Raw genomic sequence first — 11559 nt, forward strand, 5'->3', positions numbered from 1 at the left:
TCACTCGCGAAGTGTTGTTGATGTTTCTCCCAATCTTGTGTTCGCTACGTATAAAGTTGAAGGAGTACAAAAAATGTATGAATCAGTGTATTTTGTTTCATTATGAAGGGATTAAAATACTTTTCGACCACTGTGCATATTTACTTTCTTATTTGTTGGATTTGAATATTTGTTCCGCTACTGATTACATCCTATTTTTGTCGAGGGTTTGCTTCCGAATGCTGTTGAAACTTTGGGGGGTTTCAGTGTGGTACATGTACTGGCTTCTTGTGCGAATTTGAATCCGATGTGATATGGCTTGAACCCAATACTTTGTTGGTTGTGAAACTGTTTCTACTTTTACATGCTGGTACATGACACATTTGTGCTTGTTTGTTGGGAGTTTGAGTACTTTCAATTAAATGATGAGAAACATAATACTGATTGGATATTAGCAACGCTGATGAGAAATATATGTTCTACGAAGTTTCGGAGACATACATATTAATGTTTTGTCACCTCGCGTACAACAGTGCACGTCCCTGCTAGTCCAATTATTTTTGTATCCGTTTTCTCCCAATCTGAGAGTGATTTGATTACACTATCTGATGATTAAAGAACATGTTCTCCTCTCCTACTCACTCGATGATGAATTTTTTATATAAGTGTGATCCTCATACCTTAAACGAACCCAACACATGTTGTATTAAGTCAATTTCTACTTGATGATAACCTTTGATTTTTCCATATTTTATAATTTATTTTTATTTAATTAATTAATTATTTATTTATTTTATATTTTGGTATTATTTCTATTAATTTATCCCAATAATTATTGCATATTGTATATGAAATATTAATTTATTAGTTTTTAATTTATAATTTATTTGGTTTATAAATTAAATTAATTGATGTGTTCTTTTAATGATGTTTTTAGACATTATGTAGGTGTTATTTTAAGTATTTAAATTTGGCTAAATTAATATTGTTTAATAAGTATTATTTATTTAAATAAATATTTATAAGATGTTTATTATTTATGCAGGTAAAATAATACTTGAAACTGGTATAAGAGTCCAAAATTGGCCTAAAAAAGCGAAAAGTGGCTTCAAGAGTAAAAAACAACCGCCGGCGCAAAAATCAACAATTTGAATAATACCCCCCACACCTAAATCATATATTGTCTTCTATATAAAGAAAATGAAAAATGGAAAGAAACTTTATTGTGTCCCAGATCGAAATATTGGCCGAAGAATGCCGAGGAGCGCCACGAAGGAGCCTGTGGTGTGCAAACACAGAGAGGCTAGCGAAGAACCTTCGAGACGTTCCGAAACCTCCTGAAATATTCTAGGACTTTCCAGAATGTTCCGGAATCTCCTGGAATATTCTGAAACATTATAGAAGTACCGAGATCACCCATTTGACCGAACTAGTGTCTATCCGTTTGACATGCTTTATCCGTATTTCTTTATTTAGCTTATCTTATCTGTATCTTGTATAGATAGAATCTATCTGAGTGTGGATATGCTTTTGTCTGCGTTAGGCCCGGTCCATTAGAGTGATTATGTATAGGGGAGAACCCCTCAGTTGTACTTCACTTCACTTTTGAGAGAGCTAATATACATTCTACTTTGCCGCGTGCATGTTGTGGTGTTCTTGCTTTTTAGCTAAGAGTGGAGTCGTGTGCGAGGCTGTACTAGCGAGTTTCTCGTAAGCGTCATCGAATTGCTAGGCCGACGGGAAGGTATTCGAGGAGGAACCATCCGACCCGTTACAAGTGGTATCAAAGCTGCATTTGAGGGATGACAACCGACAAGTCTGATGCTGAGTTTGAGGTTAAGAACCAGGTCCCGAGGCAGAACCAGAGAAATGCGAGGGACAAGTTTGTGGATATCATGGGATCATTCGAGAACCGCTTGGCCAGGGTGGAGCTGACCATAAGAGATCATCATGACAAGCTCGACGAGATCGAGTAACGTATCTGCGAACTCGAGGGCAGTGAGTTGCACGATGGGATACTGACCTTGATCAATGCCGAGAGAGAGAAGTTTTGGAAACGAGAACAGACGATGATGGCGCTTACCGAGGCACTGAAGGCCGATGTGGTCACTCTGAAGGAGATCACGGGGGAGTGCAAGGTCCAGTTCTCAAGGATGGAGAAAGCTAAGGTTGCGAAACCTTCGAGTGTTCAAGAGGAGTTGGCAATGTTTAGGGCAGCACTAGCCAAAATTCAGGCGAGGAGACCGATTGGGGTTGCCTCGGCAACCCTAAAGCGGAATATACCGTGCCCGGAGAGTTATTATGGGGAGCGGAAGGCTCGAGTTGTGGATGATTTTTTCCATGATATGGAGAAATACTTCGAGGATTCTGAAATCATGGGAGACGAAGCCAAAATCCAACAGAACCTCGGTTCTTAAAGAGATTGGCCCGTACTTGGTGGAGACGAAACAAGAGGATGCATGGCAATGAGGGGAGCATCACGACTTGAAGAATATTCAAGTGTGACCTTAAGGCAGAATTTGCACCGGCCGATGCAGTGGAGAAGACATGATGTACAATTCGTCAGTTAGAGCATCGAGAGGGTCCTTTGAAAGAGTACATTGAGAAGTTTTCCGATCTATTGTTGGAGGTGCCAAATATGTCCCCTAAGGAGGTGTTGTTGACATTCTTGGAGGGCCTGAGGCCGTGGGCTAAGTTGAGGATTAAGAAGAAGCTCCCTTCAAGTGTCAACGAGGCAATCATGTACGCTCAATGGTTGCTTGAGGTTGAGCTGAAGGAGTCAAGTAAAGACGACTAATCAATGAGGATTAACCAAGATAGAAATGGGGGAGACCAAACCTGGCAGACTCCATGGGTTAGTGATACCGATGAGACTTGATAGCAGTCTGCAACTAGGGTCGGGAATGCGAGGAAGCCAAGGCCGACATATGACGGGTGCTTTGTCTGTAGGAGCAATGATCAATATACGAGGGATTGTCCAAGTCGGGGAGGAATTGTGGTGGTAGACCTACAACCGGAGGCGACAAAAGGCCAGGTGGCCTACACAAAGTTGGCCCTTGCTAATACCCTTAGAGGAAGGATGCTCATTAAAGCATGGATAGGTGGAGTTTTGGTGACATGCTTACTCGACCCGAACGCTGACGAAAACTACCTGAGCGAACAACGGGCCCGTAAGATTGGCCTACGATGGGTACCTTCGGGAGGGCGATTCAAAGGAGTCAATGGTGGGTGGACTTCCATATCTGGTATGGCTAGAGACATGCCCATCCATCTCGGCAATTGGAAAGATATGGAACTATTTAATATAACTCATATGGATGATAATGCCGTATTTCTAGGGATGAGGTTCATGGACCATATTAAGCCCATAATGGTGCCGCACGAGAAAAAATTCACAATCACAGAGGGTGGGACACTGTGTACTGTGACAGTTTACAAGAAAATGGAGCTCAACCGAAGCAAATTAAGAAAGGTCAGAGAGAAAAGAAGTCGAACCTAGCGACTATTCGGAGTGACGAAAGCATCCCTAGTAATGGCAAGCAAGACGCCGGAGACCCGTCTAAGGACCTAGGGTGAGCCCTTAACGGAGTCGAGGAAACCACATGGGATGATCTGCCTAAGTGGCTACCCCCTCGTAGGACTATCAATCATGGTATCGACTTGGTGAGTAGAGCAAGACCAGCCCATCGGTCTACTTACCGGACGTCCCCTAATGGGTTAGTGGATGTTAAGGAGGAGTGGTGTACCATTCTTTCAGATTCCGAGTTCGAGAGCGAGCGTTGACCTGGAAGGGTGAATGATGTGACAGACACTTTGAGTTACAAGAGAGTTTATGAGTTCCAGTCTGTAATGCTGAAAAGCTAGTGAGAGTATACGAGGGACCAAGCCAGCCAACACTACACCTTAGCAATCATTGGCGAGGTCATGTAGAATTCGTCAGATTCAATCTAGAGAAGTCTCAACAAGGAGTGAAGAAGTGGACGGGCCAAAAGAAGGTGTTTCGAGAGTCTAAAAAAGGAGACGTGGGCCTCATGAAGATACGCCGGCTTGGTCGTGTTCAAGGAATGAATAAGAGTCTGATGTACAGGTACAAATACTTAACCCTAGTGTGGAACAGAGCTAACAAGGTGGCAGAAGAGATCGTAGCAGACAAGGGGGCCTGACACCAGAGTCAACCACTTTCGATGAAGTTTCCGGCCAGGTGGCATGGATTATCTGAGTTTGAGGCAAGCTGGAGGGAGACCAAGAGTGTATGGCTATTCGAGGATTCTATTTGTGACTTTGAGGCATTGAGGGCAATGCCTAGTTCAAGTAGGAGAGGATGTCCTTGACCAAAATAATGAATGCCGAGGAGCACCGTGGAGGGGCCTACTGTGCGCAAACACAGAGAGGCTATTAGAGACCCTTTGAGACATTTCGGAACCTCTCAGAATGTTCTGGAACTTTCCGAAATGTTTCGAAATCTTCTCTAATATTCCGAAAAATTCTAGAAGTATCGAGATCGCCCCTTTGACCGAGTTAGTGTCTATCCGTTTGACATACTTTATCTGTATTTCTTTATTTAGCTTACCTTATTCGTATCTTGTATAGATAAAGTCTATCTGAATGTGGATATGTTTTGGCCTGTTTTAGGCGTGGTCCGGTAGAGTGTTTATATATAAAAGAGGACCTCTCAGTTGTACTTCACTTCACTTTTTAAAGAGTTAATATACACTTTATTTTGTCGGGTGCATCTTGTGGTGTTCTTACTTTCTAACTTAGAGTGGAGTCGTGCGCAAGGTTGTACTAGCGAGTTTCTCATGAGCATCAAGGAATTGGTAGGCGGACGGGAAGGTGTTCAAGGAGGAACCATCCGACCTGTTACACTTGGAGTCTGTAGTGCGAGACGGTAATTATTTTTTGGTCAAGTGAAGGTTGGCTAAATGACAGCTTGCTTTTGCTTTCCAATGCCCTTTGTTGTGGTTGTACACCACCAATAGATGGAGCTTAAGGTTTCCTATGAAAGTTGCAAAACAAACTAGACAAAGAAACAAAATATACCAAAAGACGAAAAAACTTCTTTACTCATTATTCCAAAGAAATATGGATCAAACTCCCTTCATTTCCAATCCATTTATTCCAAAAGAAGGCTAAAGAAGACTCTTTCCGCAACAGTCTTTTATTTTGGCACTCATTTGAGGCTGAATGATGTCATAAACCCCGATCTCGTATTTCTTTTGTTCGAATTTGTGTGGAAATTGACATCTCCAACACAATCCCAAATAAGATTGAAATTGAGATTGAAGATAACACCCAGTTTACGAAAAAAAAAAGAATCCATTACATATTTATCAAATATATTTCAAATTGCAACCAAACTATGCCAAGAGTTCCAACCAAAAAATAATAAGATATGCAAAATAATTGTTTTAATTGAACTTTGATCAAACCAATCATCCACAATCAGCAGGTAATCATCAAAATCGAAGAGTTGCAACAGGAAAACCATATAAAACACATCAACAAGGTTCAACAACTGAGTATCAAGTTCAATACGAGATTAACAATAGAACAACTTCAAAAAATTATCCCACAAATTAGAAGAATTAAAATATAGGGATTAAACAATTGATCAATACCAAGTGAGGTGCAGGAAGACGGTTGGTTTGCAGTAGAGAAAGTCAAATGTTGGTTGCGTCAGGGCAGAGTCAGGCAACGGTCAACAAGGCGAGGTAGTTGTACTGTTGTCTGGTGTGTTAGAGTCCGTGCGAACTTAGCAACAGCTTGGTGGTGACGGGTTTAGGTGGAAGGAGGGAGAGATTTTGAAATAGAATCTTAAAATTGGGGTTGTAAATTAATTTGGGGAATTTTCTTTTCATAAAAGAAAGATGATGAATTTGTCTCTCATCTTTCACTAATTTCTCTTAGAGTACCCATGAAGTGATCTGACCACACACCTAAGAATAGTGTGTTATTCTATTTTTGTAGTGAAATCCCATGTGGTCACACCTAAGCACAATGTCCTATTATATTTTATATTCGGAAAGACTGTGTGACCACACCTAAGAAACATATCCTATTTTGATTTTATGGTGAGACCTCCGTGTGGTCACACATAAGCAGCATATTCTAGTTTGTTTCACTTCCGAAAAACCTATGCGACAACATATAAGATGAATGTTGCCCCATTCACTTTTTTTTAAAAAAAAAAAAAAATCTTCAAGGATTCTTCCAATAGAAAAGATCAAAATCATACCTACGTCACCACATTTGTGAGGAAACTTACATTGTAAAATATCAGCATATATGCTCTCTCTATAAATTATGTATTAATCTTCTTATAGTCGCTCCTAGTTTGCACAAAGGTCCTTCAATAATTTTTGTATTTTGAAACTTGTTTGATCGCATTCAGTAAGTCTATGCTCAATTCCACTTTCCGGAACATCTCTATCATCTTTTTACTTTTATTGTTCCTCTTTGATTTATTCAACTTACAAGGAAACAATACAATATTAGGTTTAGATAGAGTAGATAATTTATATATTACATTGTCCAATTTTTCATTGACAACCTTTTCTATCTTTTTCTTAATTTCATCCACATCTTTGTCATTTGGAATACTAGGTTTTGGTCCCTTATATTCTTTACCACGTCGTAGAATAATCAAGCTCACATTTTTTGGATTGGCATTAGGTTACGAGGGCACTTTACCCTTTTCTCTGGACTTTATCTCTTGTACGTTATTCATCACTTGAGAAATTTGTACCTCCAAACTTATTATGTTATTATGAGTTTCCTGTTGAAATTTTAACATATTAGATGAGATATTTTCATCATATCCTATAGAGAATTAACCAGGATTTCTTGAGAGGGTTGTGAGGAGTGGTTTAGGTGCTTGAAATTCTCGTAAATAGTCTTCGACATTGGCTTGTTAATTTTCAAACTTTATGTTAGGGTGATCTCGCCATCCTGGATTGTAAGTGTTCGAGTAGAGGTTGTATGCCCTAAGGATAAATCTCGTGATATTGACGTCTACTCCTTGAGCATGATAGATATCGGTATGATGTATTGAGCTTACGCATATCGCACATGCCTTAACTTATGCGTTTCCTGCAACCAATTGTCAAAAAGCTGATGTTATCTTGCTTGATTAATTTTTATTTTACTTACCTCATTTGCCTTTTTTGCTGTCATTACTTCTCGTGGTCTGAACTGTTGTAAGTTCATTGCAATGTCATTCAGTAATTCCCATGCCCCTCTAGTATTTTATTCATCAAAGCTCCTTTATTTGTTGTGTCTATGATTCTTTAGTCAATGAAGGTCAAACATAAAAGTACTGAATCAATAATTACACGGGGATGTGATGTTGATGACATCTCATAATTAAAACATTAAAAAAGTCATAATATTTAAATAAGGATTCCCTTGTATGTTGTTTGATTCCACATATCTATTTTTTTATGTTTGCAGCTCTTAAGGCAAAAAAAAGCTTCTTGAGAATATTCTTCTTAATATCAGTCCACATAGTAACGCTTCCAGGGGTATTTTGAAGAGCCAATCTTTCGCAGGATTTTTTAATGAGAAAAGGAAAGCACGAAACATGATTTGATCCTCTGTTACTCATTGTGGCTTCATACTTGTGTAAACAACGTCAAATTCTTGAAGATTCTTGTGTGGCTTCTAACTTGAAAAACCATGGAAGAAAGACAACAAATGTATTAGTCCCGATTTTAATTCAAAAATAATGTTACCTTCTACCGACGGGAATGTGATTCATAAAGACTGTTAAGTCAGATTAAGGGTTGCTACCTACCTTAATATCATTTTTTCCATACTTTCTTCTAGCTCAATCTGGTCGTAGGGCTATATGCACTCAGGATCCTCACTTGACAATTCTGATCTAATTTCTTTTTGGTAATGCTCTCTAGTTTTTTTTCTCAATCGACATGTAGTCTTCTCAATCTCGAAATCATAAATTAAGATTCCAGTTCAATCAAATCTTGACATAAACTAGAAAATTAGGATTAAAAATAATAGAAAAAAACCAAAGAAAAAACAAATTAATTAAAATTCCCCAGAAACGGCACAAAAATTTGACAATGTTCACCACTCTCCAAAGTTAAATATAAGAGACCTACTTCCATAATAAAGATATACGTACTTTATCTAAAGTGGGGTCATCTCCTCAGGGAAGCAAAAAAATATTTTATCTACGGGTGTTTAATATGTATAGATATAATATAATGTGGTTTTAAAAATTGAGAAATAAAAGTAAAATATTAAAAAAAGAAGAAAAATTGAAAGACTACAAAAAAATTCTACAGTTTAACTTCAATAAACATAAGCTTCTAGTCTATGAATAAAATTGACGACTTGGATAGTGAATTTGATCATTGATAAACATTTAATTTCATTGGTTTCTAAATAAATTAGTTATAGTTACCAACACGTACATCATAACCAGCTTTTTCTTACTTATTTGACAGTCAAGGTACGCTCACAAATTTCTTCCCTAATTAGACTAAAATCCTAGTAACACCACAAAAAAATTATTAGTCTAACCACATTCTGAACAAGAAGAGCCTAATTAAATTGGACAATTACCTATGCAAATTATTTAAAATTGATTCTATGATTTCCTAGGGATGCCTACTCCTAGCTGTTACTTGAACTAAATTACAATACAATTAGAAACACCTAGTTTAGTTTAACAGTTAATCTTTAACTCAATTGAAATATCCGGCCGAAATACAATTAAACTAAGGATGATAAGATATTGAAATTCAATATTACAAGAATATTTATCAATCAAAGAAACATCATAGATCGAAACGAATCTAATCTAAAAATTTTATAGCAACTTGTTTTTCACTCTTAAATTAGAAAAAGGAAAATTAATTTTTGTTCATGGGAGGAGAAACAAAAATACACATTGTTTGAGATTGATCAATTTAACTAAGAGGAATTCAAAATCTCTTTGAAAGAATCTTTCTCATTCTTCCGTTGTGTAATGTTACGATTGTGGCTGGCCAGAAGCACAATTCAAAGACTGAACAACAACACAATGTAAGGCTAACTCGCCCGGCACGGACACGTCGCATTCTTGCACGATATCAACATTGAAAGGTTGTGGATTTCATGTGAATGATAGTAGAATAAGTCAATAAATGTTAGGAGATAATTTATCATTTTTGTTATTAAATACCTAGTCTTCAGTTATCAAGTTAGTGGTCCTATATTGTCAGAGCAATGGCTGCATGTAAATCTATCCCCCCCTTCCAATATAAATAACGTGCAACATTAGAATACAATGGATAACAAAGAAAGAATTTCCTCATCTTCTCTTCTCTTTTTGGGAGCTCATAGTCGACTCAAATAGACTATCATTTTGGTGATATTGTTGAGAGTGAACCTAGACATGCCTCCCCGACGAGAGGCTTACTCGTCTGAAGAAAAACTGTAGAATGTGACCAAAACACTCAACCAGCTCCTATCAGCAACCTCTAATAATTTTGTACACTTTGATGCCCTCGCAACCAAATCACTCACCAAACCGAGATCCTCACGGGTCAATTAGCCAAACAAGTCGAGACCACTGTGAACTTGGCTAACGCCTTGTACAAGACCAAACCCGAATCATCAACACCAATCAACCCCAATAAATCATCTAAACAACCCTCGACATCGGCTCCACACGCCTTTAACGAACAACCCACCCTGTCACCCCCTATTGCCACGCACAACCTAAAGCCACCAAAAAATTCAATTATCTCCTTTTGATGGATACAATCCATTCGACTGGATCTTTCACACAAAAACAATATTTCACCTTTTACAATGTCCTGATGGAGCAGCGTGTAACTCTTGTAGCCTTCCACTTTCAAGGAGAGGCTTTGAGTTAGTACAAATACTTGTACAATAATCAATTACTGGGTGATTGGACCCAATTTGCCCGCTCCCTAGAATCGCGATTTGGTCCATCATAGTATGAAAATTACCAAGTGATTCTCTTTAAATTGAGGCAGACCACCATAGTTGCGATATCAGGCGGAATTCAAGAAGATCAACAACAATGTGGTTGATCTATCCCAAATTGTTTCGTTGTGGGATTAAAACTCAAATTTTAACGCAAGTTAACAATCCGACATCCGACATCTTTACACCATGCATATGGGGTCTCAAAGTTAAGAGGCCAAGCTCGCCTCAAGCCATACTCCATTCCCTTCCAGTCATGCAATAACCCCTCCCATATAACCGGTTCCAATCGTACAATCACCACCAGGTAGCCACCACTCATACTAGCTACACCTCCCAAGTTTCCTGCTGCCCCTGCTGCTCTCCTACTACGACGCCTCCTACCCAAACAAGTCCAAGCACAGTGAAGCCAAGGTTTATGCTTCCGATGTCTAGAGAAATTTCACCCCAGAAATCGCGGGAACCCGCCACAATATCTCATTCTAGAAACTGATAAGCCAATTCCGCCAAGAATGGAGGTAGAATTGACTACTTCCCCTATAGCCACAACAGTCTTTAACCCTCCACATTCTTCAGACATTCTAGTCATGACATCGATATTGGAACCTGAAGAGTCAGTGACCCAATTTCTGGTGCTCTCCCCAGCAGCCCTCGAAGGAACTACCTCTCCTCACTCTTTGCATATAACATGATACATTCGAAGGCACCCAATCATAATCATAATTGATTCTGGAAGCACACACAATATTGTTCAACCACGGGTAACATCATTCCTACACCTCCCCACAAACACCACTCCCATCTTTTTGGTGATGGTGGACAACGGCACGTTCATCTCTTGTACGGGACTATGCTCAAAGGTACCCATCACTCTAGATATATTTTTTATGGTTTCGTTATATCTTTTTCACATTGAAGGAGCCAATATAGTCCTCTGTATGGCATGCTATGTTCCTTGGGACTGGTTACTTCCGACTTCTCAATACCTCAGCTTGCATTCAATTTTTCCAAGCATAAAGTCATTCTTCGTGGAGAACCCTAGCGACATCAGCCACTATCCCCAACCTACATGACCTAGTCCACACCAACGCCACAACCAAATTATTTGCAGTGTTCCTAGACCCCAACACAAGCGACAACCCTATCAAACCAACCTTAATGGTTGTAGATCTCGTTGGACTCCTGTAGTAGTTCAAACCTATTTTTTCTAAGCCAACAAGACTTCCCCTACCACGCCCACATGATCACCATATCAATCTCCTTCCAAACACATCAATTGTCAATGTCCACCCATACAGGTACCCCCACTTTCAGATAGAAATTATGAGAAGACTAATTTATGAAATACTGCAAGACGGTCCAACCCAACACCAACCCTTACTCATCACCAGTATTGTTGGGGCGGAAAAAAAAGATAGAAAATGGTGATTTTGTGTTGATTGCAGAGCCCTCAATGTTGTCACTATACGTGATCGTTACCCAATTCCCATGGTTGACGAACTCTTGGAGGAACTCCATGGATTGAAGTACTTTTCCAAAATTGATCTTCGCTCCGGGTACCATCAGATTTGCATTGAAGTTGAGGACATTCCAAAAAAAGTGTTTCGAACTACCGACGGTCATTTT

Source organism: Andrographis paniculata, unplaced genomic scaffold (genome assembly GCF_009805555.1).
Source record: "Andrographis paniculata isolate CXL003 unplaced genomic scaffold, ASM980555v1 Contig46END, whole genome shotgun sequence".
NCBI lineage: Eukaryota > Viridiplantae > Streptophyta > Magnoliopsida > Lamiales > Acanthaceae > Andrographis > Andrographis paniculata.